The following is a 12,447-nucleotide window of genomic DNA, read 5'->3' as shown; positions in this document are numbered from 1 at the left end:
GCAGAGGAGCCCATTGCGGACGAATCTTTGTTTCTCATCAGCACTTTAGATCCGTGGTATGGAGATATCATCGTCTATCTCTAGACCCAATCCTTTCGGCCCAAAGTTTCGAAGTCGGAACGTCGGAAAATTCGATTCCAGTCCCAACAGTACAAAATTATTAGAGATACTCTATATCGTCGTGGGGCGGACTTGGTTTTTCGACGTTGCTTAACTCACAAGGAAGCTGAATGGGTTCTGAATGACTGTCACTCTGGAGCGTGTGGCGGTCATATGTCTGGGTATGCCACAGCCCAAAAGATATTGCGCGCTGGCTACTTCTGGCTGTCCTTATTTAAAGACTGTATTACTGCGGTCCGGAAATGCCACCACTGTCAAGTGTTTGATCGCAAGATGCGCGCTCCACCAGCTCCTCTCCACCCTATAATTGTCGTTGGTCCTTTTGCCAAATGGGGTATCGATTTTATTACATGTAACCCTCACTCGGCTGGGGGGCATGCGTATATCATCCTTGCGGTAGATTATTTTACTAAGTGGGCCGAGGCGATGCCTACATTCGAGGCAGACGGCAAGACAACTGCAATTTTCATATTCAATCACATTATTGCTAGGTTTGGTGTCCCACAAGCGATAATCACTGACCATGGGCGCCATTTTGGAAACGTTATGATGACAGAACTTACAGGCCAGCTTGGTTTATGTCACGATAGCTCAACTCCTTATTATCCACAAGCGAATGGTCTGGTTGAGTCCATCAACAAAGTTTTAGTTATCATGATCCGACGAATCATTGGTATTCATCGGTCGAATTGGCACAACATGTTATTTTCCGCGCTTTGGGCGTACCGAACCTCAGTGAAAACATCAACAGGGTTCACTCCTTTCCAACTAGTTTATGGTTTGGAAGCTGTGCTGCCTATTGAATGCGAAATCCCGTCACTTCAAATGGCCGTCGAATTACTTCCAGCTACTTCCGAAGAGGAGAAGCGTTTATTATACTTAGATCAATTAGATGAGACTCGACGTGATGCTGCATTGGCGATCGAGACTCATGCAAAACGTATGAAAGCTCAGTATGATCGAAATGTGACCCCTCGAAATTTTTCAGAAGGAGACCTAGTGCTATTATATGATCAAGTTAACGATAAATTAGGTGCTGGAAAATTCGTTCCCATGTGGCATGGGCCCTACATTGTCAAGCGAAAGCTAGCAAAAGGGGCCTATGAGCTAGTAGACTTTGACGGGGACTCTTTGGGTAAACCCAGAAATGGACTTTACCTAAAGAGGTATTATGCTTAAATGATGGGTATGGAGATTTTAGTTAGGTTAGGTTTTTCTTTCTAGCTGGTGTGTTTGTTAGTTTAGACAGTGTGCTTAGCTTAGAAAGTGTGTTTTTCGTCGTTATTCTGCTTATCTTGGTTTTACCCTTGATGTTTGTAGATGTTAATGCCTCTCCAAACATACATTGGATTTGCTGATGGTGCTTGTCGTAGTACACGGAATATCTCTTCCGCATCTTGGGTTATCTATTCGCCCTCTGACGAGTTAGTTTCTATGCATGGGGTGAGCCTCGGTCAAACAACAAACAACATTGCAGAATACAGTGCAGTGATTGAGTTATTGTCTGAATCTATTTCATTTGGGATTCGGAGTTTGATAGTGAGGTTAGATTCTGAACTCGTTGTGTTACAACTTAATAGAGTGTATGCCATTAGAAATCCAGTGTTATTAAGGTTATTTTTGAGAGTGCGTCTCTTGGAACATGAATTTGATTACATTGAATATCAGCATATTCCAAGGTCTTTAAATACATTAGCAGATGCAATTGCTTCTCGAATGTTAAATAGACATTTGCAATAATCATACATGTAAATTTAAAAACATTTCATCACACATGTTTAACAAGATAAGCCGGTAATAATGATATATATAGATAGGAGTGTGTCAAAAAATACATCGTCTTCGATCATAGGTTGAAAAACACCTTATGATCAGCAAAAATGATAAGTACAAAAAACCAAAATGTCACATGTGTCTACAAAACCGACCATCCAATCACTGGTGATGCTCTCTATACGACACCACTGCACGAGCCACCCTACACAAGAACCTCCTAAAAGGTCCTGGGACTGCGACTACATAGCGCTGAATCCTGATAGGAATATCATCTATAGTAGTCTCTGGTATGTCTACTGTAAGACACTCTAGGTCTTGTTCCAACTCAGCTAGGGTCTCTGTGGCCTCGTCCCGTGGGGCCGGTGCCGCTGCAACTGGTAGCCTCCTCTCGAAAGGTTGGAGATTGGCTGGACGATGTGGGCCTACATCTGCATTTTGAAAATTATTACTGTCAGTTTTGAGACGATATAAAAAACAAAAAAAAAATTGATAATTTAAAACTTGTGAAAAATGAATTACCTGTGTCATCCCATTGTTCTCCTGGTGAAAGAATCATGTCCGGATCTCCACGAAAATCAACTCCGGCATAAGGAAAATCCTGTATAGAAAAGATCTGGTCCTCCAACCAGTGAAAGTACTCCGGAGTAAATCGAACAACCTCCGTGCCCTCGTCAGGATGACAGGCCATAACCGCAACCCATCGCATCAATTTAGGCTCTCGGGGAGGCCCAACCTCATTAGTGAGCTGCTGTGGGATCAGCATCGGAACCCTCTCTAGGGAAAAACTCACAACTAAAGGCCCATAACCAAAAGTCTTTAGCTGTCCGTTTTTTTTTTCTAGTCAGTTGGCCCTTTAAGTTGGCCAACACAGCATCACACCAGTTAAAAATGGTGCCCCGATAGCAATCAATCGCCATCCGCATCTAGGATCCAGTGGCAATGTGTAAAGCGGTAGCCCCGCAAAGTCTGGTAACTGTAAAAGAAATCACCATAAGTTCAGGTCGGGATATAGTTTTGATCTTTATCCCCTTCTCTTGAGACTGAGTGTTACACCACTCTTGTCGGAGACTAGCGATGGACTGGCCACCCGGCCTAGTCCTGAACAGAGTCAAGTGTTCGCCTCTCTTGGGAAAACCAGTGAGAAAATAAATATCTGAGGGATCTATCTCGAGCTGGTGCCCTCCAATGTAAAAGCACTAGTCCTGGACGTTCCATCTCTCTACCAGCCACTCTAGGAAGCGCATCTGGGCCCTCATGCCAGGTATGGCCCAGTATTTGTAAAGACCGCATGCCTTCAAAGCATCAATGGATGGTTGATGATTAATGGCGGCCAAATCAACATCTTCGTGCTCTCTCTCGCGCCAATCAAGCATGGTGGGCAATCTACACACCAGAAAACATCCATTAGAATCCATAAAATCAAAATTTATTGGTCCAATTTGGAGAATTTGGGGTTTGTAAACCCTTTGCGCGGAGTACGCACCCTGCCTTTAGGAACAGAGTGTGGGTACGCGGGTTCCTTTAAGGCAAGGTGCGTACGCCCGCCATTTTCCCAACTGAGAAAATGTCGGGGTACGCGGGTCACCAGTGGAGCACTTGCGTACCCCGAAAGGCGGACCTTGAAACCCCAAAGCCTCCAAAAAATGAAACTAGGGCCTAAAAACAAATTCTAAACGGATGAAAATGAAGAGAAGGATTTTGTAGAATACCTGAAAGAGACGACGTTCGATTTCGACGGTCGGATTCTCCGCAATGTCCACGGGAAGTTTCTTGCCAAAAGCCCTTTTTCTCTCCTCAACAGTAAAATGGTAAAAATGAATTGGTAAAAGCCCTTTTTATAGGTTTTTTGGGTAAATAAATGGTAAATTTGTTTATTTTTCACCATGAAAAGGTATTTTTCAACATATTTTTATCTATCTTAAACAGGTATGAGTAATGTGTTGGTTTTTGTGCAGGATAAAGGATTTTCAGGGAAAATTGTCATTTTTCACAAACAAAAACATCAGAGTCATCTTTAAGCCCTTTTCTGACTCCTAAAACATGAAAAAATTGCCGAGCGTTTCTTTTACACTCGTTAAAACGGAATTAAAATACGGTCCTCTTATAGCCCTTTTCTGACCATAAAAACATGAAAAGATTGCCGGATATTTGTCGTTTCAAATTCGATACTGGAAATAAAACGACGTGTCCTTGATCGCTTTTTACTTTTCAAGTCAAAGACACTAATCATGAAAGTACTCCTTGGTCGTAAAGATCAAGCGGTTCTCTCAAGTATTATTTTATACTTTTTCGGGCTTGGGAGACACAAATTTATGAAAAAGTTCAACCCTAGATTCTTCTTAAGTTTTTTCAAACTCTCTAAAATTGAAAAACGCCGAGTTTCTCCTATACTGGACTCGTTAAAATTTCACAGTAAAGGACCTGTTCGATTACAAACAGGAACAGACCACTCCTTCTTAGGGTTCGAATCTAAACTAAGTTGGACTCATCCGAAGGATGAGCTTATAATCAAGCATATGTTATCCTCCTCAAGCTTGTAAAAAATAAAGAGGTACTTGCCAGAAATGGTGGGGGAAAAGAGAGGAAAATGAGCCTATTTGTTATCCTTTGTCTCAGAAGAAACCTTATCACCACTCTTGAACACGACACTTTTCATTCACCTGGGTTGGGAAATCCTTTGCGTAGCAGTTGATCAAACCACATTGAAAATCTTCAACCGGTTCCGGGTATTAACTTTGGGTCACTTGTCACCAAGCCATCTGTCGTGTCGTTATGTGTTTAAGAGGTCACTGCAAATAAACCATTCATCTGCAAAATACCCGTCATCCATTTTGACCATCCCTGAGTCAGTCCTTACAGCTACATTTCTTCAACTTGATTTATGATTTCGTGTTGTGGGCTTGCCTGCAACGGGTCGCTTTCTATCGACATCAGCACATTATCTAGAAAGATGACCTAGAAATCATCAGTACCTTGAAATCTGCATGCATCAATGGCAGGTTTCTCGCCTTTGACGACAGTTTACATCATTGACTTTCGATCGAAGGATTTCGTGACATGTTCGACATCAACACATTCATTCACATCTCATGGATTGTACTGGGTACTTTGAGAACCATTGACATCACTGGTGGTCTCTCTCACACTTGTTAACAGTTTACATTATCGACTGGTAATCAAGTGGTTTCTACCATGTTCGACATCAACTCATTTATTCGCATGGATAGAATCGTACCATTTCAGGAAGTAGAAACGAAGACCCTGGATCTAGTTTCCACCATCCAGGCTGCGAGGAGTTTTGTATTCATTACAGTAGACTAATCATAAACAGATGGCTGCGTCCATACTATGTTTACATGAGTCTATGATTATGATGTACTGCGAAATCATTCCTATATCAGAACAGTAGTTAGTTTGTTAGTTAAAGTTTTCAATCTGAGTATGGGAATGCCTACCTCAGCGATGATATGATCTTACATATGTATTTTGTGTTGAATATTTGCAGGTTCCGATTGGGCTCTCCACAAGATAATCCTTGAAATGATAAAGTACTTCACCCTTCCTAGATGATATGAAACCATAATCTACTACAGGTTTCGCACTTTATGGGGCAATCTGTTACACTAAAATTTGTCACCATGACTATTTGCAGTTAGTATGGCTCCATCAACTGTCATACTATCCTCCTTGGCAAGTCTTATACCTTTGCTCCTCATGTCAAACTCCAAGAAAGAGAGAAAGTCCTTAAAAAGTCAATTAACTCTGGTTACGCAGTTTCTCTTAACCTTACCTGCGTGTACGCACCCCAAGTTCACAATACCTGTGTACTTGTACGCTCTGTCTGTAAAGGGGTGGGTGCGTACTCCTGTAAAGGTCAAAAGGCACGAGTTTTACTTCAAAAAAGTTACTTGTGGTCGATTCTAGAGCATTCTAGAAGATGGTTTGACGTGTATTGAGCGCCTCCAGATGGTTCATGTATCCTTATGAAAGAGGAACTTATCCCATTAAGAGGGGAGCTATCCCATTGAAAGAGGGGCTTATCCCATTGATGGTGGACCTGATTAACTTCCTCCAAAGCATTATAAATACATGCATTGGGCCAGAGGGAGGGGAGGTTGAAAGCTGAACATTCCTAAGGGTAGATGCTGCTGAAATTAGGACTCCCTTATAGAGCTTGAGAGGAGAGATTCCCATCCTTTCTTAGCTTCATTTGGAAGTGGGTGAGCTGATCAAAGTAAAGGAGAACTCTTGCTAGACCCTGGGAGGGACCTGCACAACACCAAGGCACTGGTTGTAATGGTTTCTTTTGTTTCCACTTAATACAATTAAGTTCATTTTTCTCAACAAGTTGTTATATATAATTTGTTTCATATACTCCTTGGTCTTTATGATGAATATGTTTTATTATATGAGTTATTCAGGTGCTATGTAATTGTTTGCTTGTTAGTGAATGCAGGTTTCAAAGAGAAGGAGGAGCTCATCTGGATCGGAGAGACTGGACTGCTACAAACAACGTTGGACTAAAGGTATGCTTTAAACACCTGGTTGCTTGTATTTTAAATGCATATTTAGGGAAAGATAGTGCTTAATTGTCTTGTTTGTCACTAGAAAGCCTTAGCTTCTAGGGAGGTCGGTTTTGTCCGCAAAATTGACTCTTTCCGCATGACACTAAGTATGAGACCCCTATGCTTAGATCTGTTATTTACACCTACAGATTACATTTTCGTGATATGTTTGATGAAATGTTTGTCATGGATAGTAGGGGTCTAGTCAAGGGATTGTTCAAGTATTTGCATTTACATCATTGTTACATTGATATCTTTCTGTTTTGAAGGTGTCATTTAGTTCAGGGCAATGACCTGGGCTTTGGGCTTGAAAAAGCGGCTCAAATCTCAGGGACACTGGCACAACACTAAGAAAAATAGTCCCTAGACGCTGGCATGCCTTGTCATGAGAGTCCAGAGCCTCTTGGATGCTGTCAGGTCCATAGCATGGGAGTGTCCAGTGGTCAAGTGGCCTAAAACCTCAGTAGGACTTAGGGGCTGGTTAGTAGAAAGGCTAGGATGGTTCTTAGGAGTCATATTGATGATGTTGAAGGTTTGTATGGTGTATTTATGTCGGTTCCACTTCCTTAATGTGACTTAGGAGATTGAATCGTATCTTAGTAACTTCTCGTCAAATGTTTACCCCAGTTGGTCGATTACGTGTGTAGATGTGGGAGGAGGCTGTTGCAGAGTGGTATCATAGCATGGTTCACCCCTTGGACTGGATGGGCGGTGTGTGTTGGTCATGCATTCATGTTGATTGCATGTGTGTTGCTTATGCTTGTAGTCCATGTGCTTGTTGCATTTGCATGGTGTTGATCATGGTTGAGTGATGTCGTAGTGTGAAGGTTGATGGTGTTGTTGTGGAATGTGTCGTCATGAGTGCATGTCAGTTGAATATGCATTTGTTATGCATGTTAGTGTCTGTATGTTATTATGCATGCATTTATTATGGGCATGGTTGACATGCATTGTGAGGTCATTGTACACAATTAGGTCATCATGATGATATTGGTATGTTGTGATGCTAATGACTTGGTTGAGATAAAGCAGGAGATGCAAACCATCAAAGTGAAGTTGCAACATTGGACCTCGAGGCAACAACATGTCGTCATATAGGTTTGTATGTTGGGCATGCAGGTATGTAGGTTAAGGATTGTTATATGCATTATGGTTATGTGTATGTCTTTTATTCTATTGATGTTATGGTTACATACATGATAGATGCTAGTTGATCAATGTAGTCATATACACATGTCAGATAGTCATGAATGATAGTAACTTGTGATGGTATGCATTGCTATTGTTGCTTTAGGTTAGATAATTTGATGGTTATGTTATATGTTGTTGATGGGTATGTTATAGGTTAAGTTCTTGTTGTTATATGATAGTTGGCTTGATGATTATGTTATATGTTGTTGATGAGTATGGTATAGGTTAACTTGATGTTGTTATATGATAGTTGGCTTGATGATTAGGTTATATGTTGTTGATGAGCATGATATATAACTTTTTGTTGTTATATGCTAACAACTTGATGATTAGGGTTATTGCATTAATATCTTGATGCTATATGTATCATACTAAGTTGGATTGGTCTATGAAAATGGTTAGGGTTATGACATTCATGTATGAGTTAATATGTTGTGATATTATGTCATAATAATCTAGACTGACTGTTCAGATGTGATTATTATGTATGAATGATAATTATTTATGAGTTTATGATGTGAACGTGTTAGCTAGTGATTATTATGAATATCATGACCTTAATTATGTTTGAGCTGATGTGTTGTAAAGTTATATCGTGCTAAGTAGATTGATTGTGCAGACAAGATATCCTCCCTTGAGATACGTTAAAGTATGAGTTTTCTTATGTTAATTATTTGATGTTTGAATGTTTGACTATGTCATTTATTTAGTGTTTGAGTGTTTGGTGTTTATTAAGTCGTCTATCTGTTGTTTGAATGTTTGATTACTTGCATGTTATGAGTATGTGTCTATAAGATTGCATGAAGAAATGATATTGTTTTAAGATGATTGTACTAACACATATGTGTTGAGACAGTTGATGTGTAGTTAAGTGTAGTAGGTGACAGTTGTAGCATTATGTCTAATGACTATGAGTTGACTATGGATTATGACATGATTGTTAGTCTTGGTAAAGGTTGATTCCAAATTGATAGATATAATTGTTTTGATATTTGGAACATGTGGTTGACATGTGTAAACAGTTACAGGAAGCATGTTTGGTATTAGCATGACAAGGTAACAATTGATGTGTTTATATAAATAACAATTGGGTGATGTGACAGTACATAGTAAGCCTTGATTGCAACAAGATAAAAAGGTAAAATTAAGGAATTGGGCAAGAATTCCTTTGGCTATGTTTGGAAACTACAATTCCAAATGAATGATTGTTTTGCATACATGAAGTCTTCTTAACCTTGATTGCGTCTGACATTATGTGGATATGTGCTAGATTCATGAACTTTTATCTGACAGGTATATTAGCTAGTCTATAGTTACAGGTGGATATGTCAAGGGAATTGGATTCCCTTGAGAGATGGCATGAATGTGTTCAGTTGCAAGCAATGTGTTTGGCACAACAAGGTAAGGTAACCAATGTATTGTTATGTTTATTTATGCACTCACAATTATGTGTTGATGGAAATATGATGCGGGGGATTGCATGGAAAAGAGACTCCCATGAAATATTGAAGAAGGCTCAGGTTGAATTTTCCTTGGAAGCACTGGGGACCATGGGGATTGAGTCATGGTGTTTATTGTCAGTCTTGTGATTTTTTTCTTTTGGTGATTTGTTGTGCTTGATTGTGGTTTTGTTTGCGTCTTGTGCATGGCCATGCCAATTTGTTTATGGTGTCATATTGTTGTTTCTTTTCCTCGTGTTTGCTTCTCAATCTTGCCTTTATTGTTTTGAGAGTCTTGGGAATTGGTTGGGGAAGGAGGAAGTTAATGGAGCTCTGGGGGAGTTGGACTAGTTGGGTCCATTGGTGTAAATGGACGATGGTAGGACAATCATGGGAAAGTTAATAAAGAAAGGTAAGGTGAATGGATTTGAGGCGTCACAGGCCTTGGCTATGTTGGGAAAAATTGTTCTCAATGTTGTGCAAGGATAAAGGGCATTATCTTAACCTTGACCTTATGATATCTAGTAATTATGTTGTGATCATGATTGCTTTATGCTAATGTTTATATGCATATATGTATGTATGTACGTTGCTATTTGACAGGGTCATCAGGGATCATGATTCTGTTGATGTCTATATGTGTAGACATGAATGTATATCATGTGTGATAGGGTCATCATGGATCATGATTATTAATGCTAATATGTATATGTATATATGTATGTATATATGTTGTTTTCTAATTGGGTTGTTAGGAATCATTCCTATGGAGGAATGATTGCTTACGCAGGTGAATGGCATGAAGAGGTTCCTGGCTATGAGGAATCAAGTGGGAAGAGTAGTCCTGACAAATATATGAGGTCAGTATCATGTGGTTATGAGTTGATATTATGTGATTATATTATGTCTATGTAATGGACAACTATACCGAGGGATACATCAGTGAAATGAAAGTAGTGTGGTCTGTGGCATACTGGGACAAGCATGCATAAGACACTGGAAGCAAGGTTACTTGGTAGAGATGGTGTGGTTTTGGATGTGTGGTACTACTATTATGCATATGTTTTATATGTTGTACATGTTGTACACATGTGGTGTTGTGTATATATAGTGTGTATACATGTTGATTATGCAATGTTATGTACATGGTGGTACAAAAAGTGTCGCATGAATATTGCATATGCAATGTTGCGTATAGATGGTGTTATGTACATGTTGGATATGCGATGTTGTGTAAATATTGTACTGTGTGCATGCTAGATATGCAACGTTGTGTGCATATGGTGTTGTGTGCATGTTGGATATGAAATGTTGTGTACATATGATGCTATGTACATGCTATAAATGTAGTGCTATGTACATATGGTGTTGTGTGCATGTTGTACAAGTGGTACTATGTACATATGGTGTTGTGTGCGGGTGGTTCTGTGTACATATCGTGCATGTGATGTTGTGTACATGTGGTGTCATGTACATGTCATGCATGTGGTATTGTGTACACATTGTACAGGTGGTGCGGTGTACATGTGGCATTGTGTACACGTTGTGCAAGTGGTGTCATGTACATGTGATGTTGTGTACACATTGTGCAGGTGGTGTTGTGTATAGGTGGTACTGTGTACATGTTGTACATGTGGTATTAGGTGCATGTTGTACATGTTGTGTTGTGTACATGTGGTACTATGTATGTGCATTATGTAGTCGTGGCATCGTGACATGTGCATTCATTGTGTGGTACATTGTGTATGTATATGTATTGTGTTGTACATCGGGTGTAAGTGAATGTATTGTGTGGTTGTGTACACCGGATGTAGGCATATATGTTATGTTGTGTTGTACACTGGGTGTAGGTGTATGTGTTGTGTGTTAGGCGTACATGCATGTATTGCATGGTGTTGGAGAGGTAAATCCCCTCTACGGATAGAGGCGATCCCTACTAGCCCAGCAGGGGTCTAGCAACAATCACACAATGCTGCTACGCATGTTCATAATTACAATTAAACAAGAGGTAAAGAGCACCTACTTGGATTCCTGCGCTGTCGTTTGATGAAGAGATGTTGCCTTCGCTCCTCCGCTTCGGCTGGTCACAATCCTCCACGATCTCCGCGAATAGATACCTGCATACACGAAGGGGAAACAAACACAAGCGTGAAATCTAGTAAAAGCAACCATACATCAGTCAGAAAAGATGTAATTCACATTTAACCATTGCATAGACAAATGAGAATGGAACAATAATAGCAGTCATCTATTATTAATTAGAATAGAGAAGAATACAACCAAATGTTCTGACGTCGGTAACCTCCTCAGGAGGGGCCAGTCAGCATGTATCTCAAGCATTCACCTTTGAGGATGATTCTCCCAAGACAAACAACTCTCTCTCTCACACAAATAGTACCAAACAACCTTCCCTAAGCAATCAATCACTTCCACACCTAGCACACCAAACCTATAGCAGCAATCTGAGCACTACAAGCTCTGTACAATCCAAGCTATTCCAAGCTAAGTCTAACTAGCTGCTCATGGTAATGGTGAGAGTTTATATAGGAGAAGGAGCCTCCTAAAAGGGTGGAAGGATGAGCTTATCCTTGAGGGAAATGGTTGCAAAGGGTCGAACAGACATGCCATAGAAGGGAGTCGACATTCACAAAGCTAACAACCAAACCTGGAGTTATCTGGAAGGCTGGTTGTTTGAACAAATTCGCCCAAACTGGATCAGCGCGGATTATGAGGAAACTGGCGCGACGTCGCTGCGTCCACATAACTAGGACAGTCATGTCAGCGCGAAAGAACACGGGAAAGGCGCGCTGGCGACCAGCGCAGAAAAGTGATGTCCTTCCGAGCTGGCAGCGCGTGGGATACACTATGGAGCGCCAGTCATCGCGGGTATTTTGCAAACAGACGCGCTGGTGAATAAAACTTTAGGAGAATGGGTTTTTTGGGCCAGTTCAGAAGGCATGAAGCTTAGTGATTGGCACAGCAGGGTGACTGACAGGAAGGCAGTGACAAATTACTGTGTAACAGATGCCCCCTAAAGCATGAAGACCGAGAGAGTGGGAGGGGTGAAATGCTTTACAACACACGCCGAACTGGAACATCACCAGGAAGGACCGAAATATCTCTAATCAAGTACATGCAGTTGAGGCATGGGCGCAGCCATCCAAAAGACATGCGAAAAGGTCTGTGGAATGGACGCAGCCACCCAGCTAAAGAGACCATAATAATGATAAGGTATGGTCGCAGCCATCCATGAAGACTCAGGTATGGGCGCAGCCATCCATCAATGAGTCATGTAATGATCATCCACAAAATCGCAACCTGGACCATAAACAGACAGGGATCCAGGGTCTTGCGCT

Source organism: Pinus tabuliformis, chromosome J, assembly GCF_031772625.1.
Source record: "Pinus tabuliformis cultivar Carrire ecotype Pingquan chromosome J, CPIR1, whole genome shotgun sequence".
NCBI classification, from domain to species: domain Eukaryota; kingdom Viridiplantae; phylum Streptophyta; class Pinopsida; order Pinales; family Pinaceae; genus Pinus; species Pinus tabuliformis.
Note: the sequence above shows the minus strand (reverse complement) of the source record.